Source organism: Poecile atricapillus, chromosome 2 (genome assembly GCF_030490865.1).
Source record: "Poecile atricapillus isolate bPoeAtr1 chromosome 2, bPoeAtr1.hap1, whole genome shotgun sequence".
NCBI lineage: Eukaryota > Metazoa > Chordata > Aves > Passeriformes > Paridae > Poecile > Poecile atricapillus.
In genome coordinates, this window is record NC_081250.1 from 20,620,788 (window position 1) to 20,631,418 (window position 10,631).

The following is a 10,631-nucleotide window of genomic DNA, read 5'->3' on the forward strand; positions in this document are numbered from 1 at the left end:
GTGAGCGGTTCTGGGGGTATTCAAATGAGAGTCCTCCTTTAGAAAGATCAGCTGCTTGAGTTAGACCAAGCATGAGAATTCCAGCTTAGCCTGGAGAATTCTGAGAGCCTGTGATTCTGTATAATAGATTACACAGACTCACAGCCTGAAATACAGATGAAAAGCTGATGCAGAAGATGCAATGTGTACACAGAAGATTAAACTATCGGCTTATTTCAAGTATAACAAGCAGTTTTTCTGCTATTCAAGAAATACCAATAACATATTTTATTGTTTTAATTTCAGGGTGATGATCCTAAGGAGGCAATTTGTGTGTATCTCAGCAGTTCGGTGTTGGATTTGATCTGATGTGATTTTGTGATCATTAAACTGCATTATTACAATAGAGAAATATTTTACACTTGGGGGGAAAAGGGAGTGTTTTTTTCACACAGTGACTGCTACATTTACAAATTTTGAGTAATCATTTTTTAAAATACAAAGTAACAATAATTTGGAAAGTTCTGAAACTCCTTACTGCTGGTTTAATGGTAGAAAAGCACAATCTCAGGATGGTGGCAATATGTGACATTCATCATGTTTTGCTTCTTAGACGATCATTAAAATATTTTGACATAAGTTCTCTGGTTTTGTTGGTATCACATAGTATAGGCAATAGGCTCTGTATGGTGGCTGCATGAGTTGGCAGTGAATGTTTTCAATTAAGAACTTCATCCTGTAAATACTGGCGTTTGTCTACATGAGAGAAGTGATGAGAAGAGCTGCAAAGGAGTAATAAATTCAGAGCCATGTCATTCTTAGTTTGACCCATGGTGCACAGATGAGAAAATCCCTCAGGTCAGAGGTAGTTAAGTGGTTTATGGGCTTTCATTTTGTGGGCAGTAAGTAGTGATGTGGATTTAACAAGCTTTCATTTTGTGAGCAATAGATGATGCTGTGGATTTGATGGGATCACTCATATGAGTGATGTTAATTCTAAGAACAAGTGTATGAAGGACCAGTGCTCTATAATTATTTATAAACCACTCTGCTTGCTTGTGTTCCTGTCGAAGGTCCAGTTCAGCTCCAAATGAGAACTGTGAACCTGGTTTCACACTACAATCCCCAGAGCATGACTTTGCACACATTCTTGCTATTGCAGCTCTGTGTCTTGTTTGATACATGAGATGGAATTTCCATTAGAAAGATGATGGGTACCAAGCCTATAATTCAATTTCTTTTCATGTAGTATAATTTGTATTCATATGTTACTACAGATAATGAAACTGCACTAAGCATTATTAGAAGGATGATCCTTTTACCATCAACCCCAAGCTCTTCTACAGCAGGATGTATGAGAAAACCAACTACATTCCCCTAATTTATAACCTGTGTAGTTCTTTAAGTTTTCCATATAGTCCAAGAATACATATGGAGCAACACCCAGCAGCAAGAGAAAGTGAAATATCAGCCCAGAGGAAAGAATCACTTTAACTTTTGACAACTTTGACAAGCAGTTGTACCCTAGCTTTTACTGTTCTACTGCAGAAAAAAAAACCAACAAAGTAAGCAATCAAGATTTAAAAATGGTAATAACCAGTTTCTGTTAAGAGTTTCACTGATTCTTTTGAGAATCCTTTGAATGGTCGGTTCAAAGACAGAGCGTCCTTCTTCTACAGTCAGATACTATCAGGTATTTTGTTTAGTACAATTCCTTTTTCTACTGCAGCATTAAATCCCAAATCAACTGATTTAAAGAGTGTTCAGTATTCCACTCTGAGGATTATATCTGAAAAAAAAATTCCCACTTAAATGAATTGGACCTTATGAAATAAGGTTCAGAAAAGCCTTTTAAATGTATATTTCATAAGAGCATTACTGTATTGTAATATTTGAAAGCTTACCTTGAAGCAGTTTTATAATCACATAAACACTCCTGGAAGTATTAGAATCAATCATTATGGTTACAGGTCTGTTGATTGAGACACATTCAGCATCTGGATCCATTTCCAAGATAATGATCTCAGAATCCAATATTACTCCTACCCAAGCAGAAGTGTCCATAAATTCTGATTACAGCTATCAGCAATAAAGTACATTTTTGAAAATAAGGGGTTTTAAAAAATACGTAGTGCTTTGGGGAAATAACTGACGCCACTAGTACACATGAGGACCTCTGAGTGTCAGTAGAGCCTTTAACAGAAACAAAGACAGCAGAATTGAGCTGATGAGTCCATCTGCATTACCAGCTGGTTACTGGAAGAGGGGAGCACAGGGGGTTTTTTTATTCTGATCTGTTCTAGTTCCAGCACCACAATCCACATTTTTTCTTTCCCAGCAATGAAATTTTTGCCATTTTTGGGCCACAGGCATCTATTGCTCATGTGCGGAGAGCTGGCTGCTGCAAGAGATACAGATGATTGCCTACTGCAATATCCTAGCTATAGATCAAAGATAAATTTGCTCCCTAAAGACCATCTCCTCTGCTATAAATCACTCACATGGAGTGTTTTTAGTAGAAGCTGTGCAAAGTGATGTAGTTGTCCTTTGGGTGAGGCAAACAGCTGAGGTTGAGAACCTTGCTGCATTTCATCCAGACAGACAAAGACCACCTGTGTTCATGTAAGGACTGTAACTTATTCCAGTCTAGTGTAGAGCAGTGAGGTGTTCTTGGCCATGTAGCAGCTACATGGTTTGTCTTGGGGAAAATTCATGCATCTTTTACAGGTTCTTACATTGTATCCAGAACAATTGCAAGTGCTCTATGTGCACATAGAGATAATGTAAGATCATTCATTGCTCAGACTAAATTCAATTAACTACTCAGCCTGAGTAAAAGGGAAAAACCTGATTGTGTGAAGTAGAAGATGGGGAGAGGAGAAAATGTAATTTATTTGCAGGGAAGAAGTCACTTTTTTTCAAAAGCATTTGTTAATTAGTACCATGTTGTACTGTCTTAGTGAATAAGTATAAATAGTGTACCATGACACACCACAAAGAGCTGAAGTTACTCTGTGTTGGAACTATTTCTGTGCAGCTACGTGATTTGAAACACATGTATATTAGTAACTGGAAAGACCACCAGAATACATTTTAAGAGATGTTTATCCAAAAAGAGAAAGTCTATTCTGGCTTCCTTGATGAAAAGAGGTCTTAACTGAAGGAACGTGATGTAGCACTCACAATTGAGAGCGAGTGGAAATTTCTGTAGTATGGGCAGCCACTGACTTTTGAGCACTGTTTCCACAAAGTTTAAACTTGCTAATGACTTGAAGACCTGATCTTCCATGCTCTCAAGGCTCTCGGTGATTTATGTGGAACACAGGGCTGATAAGAAATTCTTGAAGGAAGTGTTGACCTTTCCTACCCTTTCCTACAACTGCTCTTAACTCTCTATAGAATAAAAATATACTCTGTTAGATGTTAGATTGAGATCCTCAGGCCTTGCTCCAGATATGAAGTTAGTATGAGATGTTAGTTGCATCCACTTCACTTTACAGGAGGGCAGACATTGTACTCAGCTTTATTATAGCTACTGGTGCTGTGTGCGGGGTGGCTGGGTTGTGTTAATTTGGGTACAGCCTGGGCAAGTTAGTAGTGGCATTTCTGCACCACAGGGTACCATCAGATTGCTCAAGACTTGCTGAAGTACACTCACTGTGGGAAATGATGTTTTCTTGGTTAGCTGAGTACATTATTTCTCGTTTATTTAACACCTTTGCCAGGTTAATAATAGTAAATGGATTTTATACCTGGGTGGAAATGTTTATGACACTTTTGCAAGAGTGAGTCAACATCAGTTTGGATTAAGGATTCTTGACCTAAGGTTAGTGAGGACCTTTCAATTCCCTCTATTTCACATCAGAAATATTCATTTTTAGGGTTTGTGGGCCTCCGATGCTGTCACATGCTGTGGAATGAATATTGAAATTAAATAGTTTTCTAAAGATAGAAACACTGACAGTGTGCTAATATTTCCACTGTACCTTTTCAGAAGCTGACAGTGTCCTTGCATGGCTGCATCACAGCATCATTAAGTTAAAGCCTGCCTGGCTGCTTTTATTCCTTTTTCTCCTCGGAATCTCTAATGTTGCATCCTCCTTCAGGATCCAGTGCTGTCTTGAGTTGGTTGTCTTTACCCTGTGGAGTGTTATGCAGCCCTGTTTAGTGTCTGTTAGGGAGTTTGTGTGACTGTGAATCAAACACTGCTATGCTTGCAGCATAATAAAACATTCTGTAAATGACTGGGTTTACACCTCAAGGAAGGCAGCTTGGTGTGATATTCACATTGCCTAACTGGAGCTGCTAAAGCTGGTCTGTAGCTGCATGGTGACTTAAGCTGGAATGGCTGCAAGGTCCAGTCCCCATTCTCGTGCTGCACCCCTTCCTTCATGCTGTGTTTGTCCTCAGCCTGTCCCACACCAAGCTGTTTTAGCACCCTGAGATAGCAAAACCCTACAATGGCAACAGAACAAGAAAATTGCTTCTTGCCAAGAGATAGGGGAATTTCAGAGTCAAAGCAAAGGAGGGGTTAAGACCACTCGGGTGAAACTGTAGGGACATGGTAGGTGCCTTTTGTTATCCAACAGCTGTTGGACAGACCCAGTGGTCCCCTGAAAGCTTGACCACATCCAGAAGGTAACTTCTCTGAGGCTCTGCCTTGTCAGAACAGAGAGATGGGCCCCTGCAAGGGGGATTGGCAGCACAGCAGCTGTTCCGGTGGGCTGGAGCCCATCTCTCCCTGTGGTGCCAGAAGGTGTTTAAGGCATCTACACTAAGGACTCTGGGTGCCAACACTGCTGATTATTGCTCACCCTTCTCTCTTTCCCATTACAGTCATTTTAACAAGCTGTCGACCCCAGCAGATTCAGAAATGATAAGTAGAAAAATTCTCAATTCACTGATAGTAAACTTGCATAAACTTGCTTGTTATTCAGCATGCCTTTGCTTTCAGCCTCTTTTAATCCCAGCATCTAAAACAGCATCTGCAGAGAAAAGAGGTGAACAAGGCCTGAGGGGGTTGAGAGTTTGATTTTCTTTCCTTCGTGCATTAGTGAGATGACTGACATACCACCATGCTTGACAAAAGATTAAATTCTCTGTCTTGAGTGACTCAGGAAAAGAAACTAAATTATCTAGGTGACGTCTGGCCTTCTGTGGCTCTCTAAAGCACTAGCAAAATATTCCTATTGTTAGCTATTAGTTGATTTTATTCTGTCCAAATATCTGTATCAGTTAATTCATCTGGGTTAAACTGATCATGTACGCCTTGAGCCTGCACAGACTCCGTGGTAGAGCTGCAGCCTAACACAGCAATCTAGGTTTAGATCCATTTGACCTAGAGATTTTTTTTGTCCTGTCACTTCCTCTCCTGTGACAAATTCGTGGAGGGAGGTTCTGAATATCCATGCAGTAGCTCCTCTAAGGACACTCAGGTCCACAGAGCACACATCCACCTGTATACAGGAGTCTGTGAGATCAAACCCAAGGAATACTCTGTGGAGGGCTTTATTTTGTAACAAGTCTGTCTCAAACAACTAATAACCTCTTGCAGCATGCTTTGAAGCAGTAGGCTTCTTACACACAAGTCTTTTAGTTAAATGTTTCTTAGTTTAAAATGTTCAAAGCCAGTTAATCCTTCATCTTGTGGTACTTGAGCAGCAGGTCTGTTTAATCTCTAGGTCTGTTAGCCAACAACAGTGACAAGGGGGCAAGCAGTTATTTTAGGAGGCTCAACTCTCTCTTTATTTTGAATTCTGTCATTCTAGGATCTAGGATCGTCCTTCTCTGAGTTTCTGGATAGAAAAATTTCAAATGCCGCTAATCTCTCAGGGTACTCTGGGGAAATCTATAAGGCTTTTCACCCACAGCATACAACAAGTGGGCAGATTTATATTTATTAACCTTTGTTCCAGATTTTCATAAAGTATATAATTGGCTAAAAATTATCATTATGATCAAGTAGAGCAGAAATGCTCTGCAGCATGCCACTAAACAAAGGGAAAATTGCTGCTATTTCATGGTCTCCTTTCATAAGGGCACATTTCAGAATACCATCCTATTCTGGGAACACGGCTCACCAGGAGACTGACCCGGGGTTACTGGGTTACAGCTACAGGGGTAGCAGCCTGTCAGTGTGCTCTCGGTGTCGAGCAGATTCCAGCAGTGCAGCAAGAGCTTAACACGAGGGTAGTACATCAACTTGAGTTTGCCACTGACCAAGGCATCAATGTAGTACTGTGATGTGTGGTGATTGAGCTCACATCACTCTGAGCACGAGCAATAACTGCCCTTGGGTGGCAGGTGTTGGCAGATGCTGGTTTAAGGATGAAAACAGTCTGGTAGTGAAAGACCAGGAATGGCATCCTCATGTTGGTATCAAAGGAACATTCAAGTCTGTCTTTTGCTAGATCTTGATGCACCTTCAGCAGTACATCAGTGTGTGTTGCCACACCTGGTACTTCTGTGTCTTGTCCTTGTTTCATCCCTCTTTTCTCCAGTGAAGGATAAAACATGCAATGCAAGATGGAAGTATTTAATGATCCCATCATGGTTTCAAGGCAAGAGCCCATCAGGATGAATCATGCAAATGGTTATGACAGGATAGCCTATTGTCAGTATTTCTGGGTTTAAATTCCTCACTATTTACTTTAGTCCCTGACAAGAGGAGATTCTTCAAAGCAAGTCTGTAGGCCAACAACATGCTAGGCTTCTCCGCTCTTCGCTTGGTTGTGAGATGTTTCCCTAAAAACACTTCCTCCTTGGTGGATTTATTGTCAGTGTTTACAATACAAACCCATTCTTGAATTCTTGTGACACTGAAGTATAACAGCAGACATTTCTGCATTTTTATATGTACCGTTTGTGTAGTGGCTTCTTATGTATTCTTTATCTTAATATTCTTGATATTCTTTAGAGTACCTAATTAAAATTATTTTAAATATTCTCATTTTTTTATGTCACCAGAGTAAAGTGCATGGGAAGTTACATAATGTCATCTAAAAAAACAGTCATACAAGCCAAAATAATTTTAAGGGTATTTGACTGATGCCTGGAGGAGTATTATCGTTAGTCATTTGGACACTTGCATCTTAGTTTTACCTTTCTAAGGTAGGCCTAAGAGGCAACCTCTGCTTCTGATTTAGTTCACGATCTGCAAGAGACAAAACAGGTGAATGGAGAGGTCCTACAAAGGGCTTCTCCTCAGAGATAGCAAATGTGTGGCTTTTCTTTTCAGAGATTGGTCCATGTGTCAAAATGTAATTTCATAAAGTTACCGTGATAGCTTTTGCCCAGAGGTTTCATTGTCTCTTAAAATGTGTATTGTTTGCATTCATTTCAGCTCCAGTCTTTCCAATGCAATTGTCAAAGCAGAGCTTATTCCCCCTTGGAGCTGGTAAAGTTGTGCTCCTCCACATGCACCAAACTCTCTGAAGCTGCTAGTGTAGGCTCTGCTGCTGCTGTTCCAAAAAGGTTCCTCAAATTCTCTCAGTGCTGAACTTATTTATGTTTTCAGATGTGAACTTGATATTGTCTGAGTAGAATGTGTGCAGTGTAGTATAGAAATGTCTCTGTGCAGGGTTTAGGAGGAGGCAGGAGCCCCTCAGCCGTGTGTGTGCTTTTATTACAGAGAACCAAGATGAAGTTTTACTGTTTAGTCACCTGTTACAGCTGGTTTAATTTGTACTTTGTTTTCATATTTTAAGTGCCTGATGGTTTTTTTTGTCAAGGAGGCAATGGTTTCACTGTTACAAGGCATACTTAGAATTCTGTACTTGTTACCTGTTCTGTAATAGAATATTTTTGCAATTTATGTTTGGAAATAAAGACTTATTAGGCATAATTGTGGTGGATTGTTTCTTTTGTGAATTCTTGAGACTAAACAAGCAAAAATGTGTCTCCTGAGGCTGCAGCATAGAAAAATGCATTAGTCTGAAACCTCTGGAACGGTATTAGCAACTTACAGTAAAAATGTGGACAGTTCCTTAAAATTGTGCAAGGAAAAAAACAAGTTGTGCTTAAAAGCAAGTATAGGGGATTGGGGCACTGGTACATGTGTAAGTATCTGTTGCTTAAATGGTACCTTCAAGTGATTTCAGTCTTTTCTTGAATGGCAGCACAATTAACTACTTTTTTTACTTCTAATGACTTTAAATACTTTCAAAAATTATTTATTGAAGAAACATCAAACATGGAAAAGAACCAAATAAGAAAATAATTGTTGCCATCTTCCTCTGAAAATAGCTCTTAAATTTGAAAATTATCTCTAAAAATAACCAAATGCTTCAAAAACAATGCTTAATGGAAAATGTTTAAACAACAGATGCAAAAGGGTTTTTTATGCAAAATACTGACCATGAGTACATGTCTGATAGATGTGTCTCTAGTAGCTTACTATGCATATTTTAGTCCCTTACGTTGGGATTTTTTATTAATATAGCTTTTGGTCACATACAAAATACTTGTGATGAATGAATTTCAAACAGATAAAGTTCAGAGAAAGAATTTTCCCTCCATGTGTTTACTTTTTACTTTTGGGCAGAAGGCAGTCAGAACTTCTGTGCTGCTTACTGTGACTTCTCCAAATAGAAGCTGACTGCCTCGTTAAATCAGGTCAAATATGTACATGCAGCTGTTTTGTGAGGAGGACTATTATCCTTTAGGGCCCTCTAGGGACTGAACTGCAATTGCCAAATTTTATTGCAGACAGAACAGAGGTTTAGAACTGAAAGCTTTTATTTGGTCTCATTGACCATCAAGTGGCTTCTGCCTGAAAATTAAGATCTGGATCTTTGTGTCCTACTTCCTTCCCATAGTGCATGAGTTTTTCACTGATGATCAGAACCAAAGGGTTTCTCTTTTTTTGCTGTGCTGGCAGCTGGAATGGCATATATGAGTGATGCAGATGCAAATGTGTCCCCATAATCAGGGCAGGCTCTAAATCAGAAGTGTGATTTCTGCTGAGGAAAGTGTCTTAGATTGAGTTTAGCGATCTCAAATATTTATGAACAGCCAAATGCTGAAAGAGCAGCACAGCCAGGTGATTAGGACTGCTTGGTCCAAGTACAGAATGAGTGCAGCCCTAGTTAATGAATTGCCTTGTTATTATCCCCTGTTAAGAAGTGGAGCAGTCTGGGGGAAGTCAGCTGGACAAGAGGAGAAGGGGAGGGAAGTGGTTGTGCACTGAGGTTATGCCTGTCCTGCAGTCATTGTGCCTCTGGATCACACCAAGATCAAACCATGCTCCTAGGGGCAGAGCACCTACCACCAAGGTGGCACTCCTGCTGTGGGAAACACTTGGTCACTGGCATTAGAAGGGCTTTAGAAGGAATGTTCCTAGGAGCAGTTATATGGTTCAGGACCAGGTTAGGTTTTCCTCTTGCCTCTGTTAGGCAAAAAGTGTCATGTGAAGATTTTACATGAGGGCTCTGGCTTACTCCAGAAGAAAATGGTCAAAGTCCACAAGTTAAAAGCCATGGTAGTGGACTAGGGAATCTGGAATCAAAGCCACAGCCCAGCCAGCAGCTGGAAAAATACACAAATGGGCTGAGGAAGTCATCAGCATTTTAAAAGGTGAAGATAGATTGCCTCCTTCTCAAGGATCCCAGTATGCCCATGTTCTGGTAACTGAATGTGCCTGATTTTTGAGATAGATGACTAAGTTTTAGCTTGCCTCTTCTATCCTGTATCAAGTGTCTGTGTCATACTCACTCTGCACTAGAGCAAATTAATACTAAATAGGAATTTTAAGGTCTCATGACCACTGCAGACTGATAGATGGAATCATCTGGTTAACGGAGATACCATAATGAAAGCATTAATTCTTAAGTAAAGCACTGCAGATCTTTTATCATGTAAGTGAAAAAAAAGTGAAGACTGATTTTAAGCTGCTGTCTGTTTTCCACAGCACAGGGAAGCAAAGCTGAATTAGTCCAGGAGCTCACATACTGCTGCTGTCATCAAAGGAAGAAATGCTGGATGTGCTGGTAAAATGATATAAGCATTAGAAATTAAACAGCTTTCATATTTGAAATTAATTTTATTAGCTAATTTGAGAGACTGTTAAGGCAAAAATACTCTGACTGAATTTTAAGCACAATGCTGATTGTGTAAATCCAACCCTGCGGGGACATTGGTTCTTTTTGTTTAGCTTTTAATCTTTGTAATGACAAAAATTGCTCTTTTATTATGTGCCAAGTTTTAATAAAGTAAAATCACTCAGTAAAGGTCCCTCTGTTTGAACTGCCCCTTTAATGCTGATAGTTTCTCTTGAACAATATGCATTGTGCAAAACCCTTTGTAAGTCCAAGCAGGACCCCAGGGGGGCTGCAGCCTCCCACTGGGTGTGCCCTCTTACAGAGCACGACCACAGCTCCACCCTCGGGTTCCTGCCTGGAAGGAAGAAATGATGGGTCTGAGTCACCCACAGGAGAGGAAGGAGTTGAGGTGGCTGGTGGCATGCTGCCTCAGTAAATGTCCTGATGTTGGATTATGATATAAAAGAGAAGAAAAATAACTCTTCCCTAGCTGGATTTTAAATTAGTTGGTGCTCTTTAAAGGAAAAAAAATGTTTTTTACACTCTCGGGTAAGGTTTCAAGGCTGGATCAAAAAAAGACAATGATGTTCTCAGAGTCATTGGAGTAGAAGAGTA

General features: G+C 39.9%; 1 protein-coding gene across 5 annotated transcripts in view; it reads left to right on the plus strand.

Moving 5' to 3' along the window:
* Positions 1–10,234, plus strand: part of ST8SIA6 (ST8 alpha-N-acetyl-neuraminide alpha-2,8-sialyltransferase 6) — a 47,245-nt gene extending 37,011 nt beyond the window's left edge. The window contains exon 8 of one of the 5 annotated variants that reach the window (XM_058832415.1): positions 9,887–10,234. The gene's annotated coding sequence lies outside the window, so the exon portion shown is untranslated. Of the gene's footprint in view, positions 1–285; positions 7,823–9,886 lie in introns of those variants that run through there. The other 4 variants (XM_058832413.1, XM_058832412.1, XM_058832416.1 and 1 more) reach the window with 4 other exon arrangements.
* Positions 10,235–10,631: the final 397 nt, after the last annotated feature.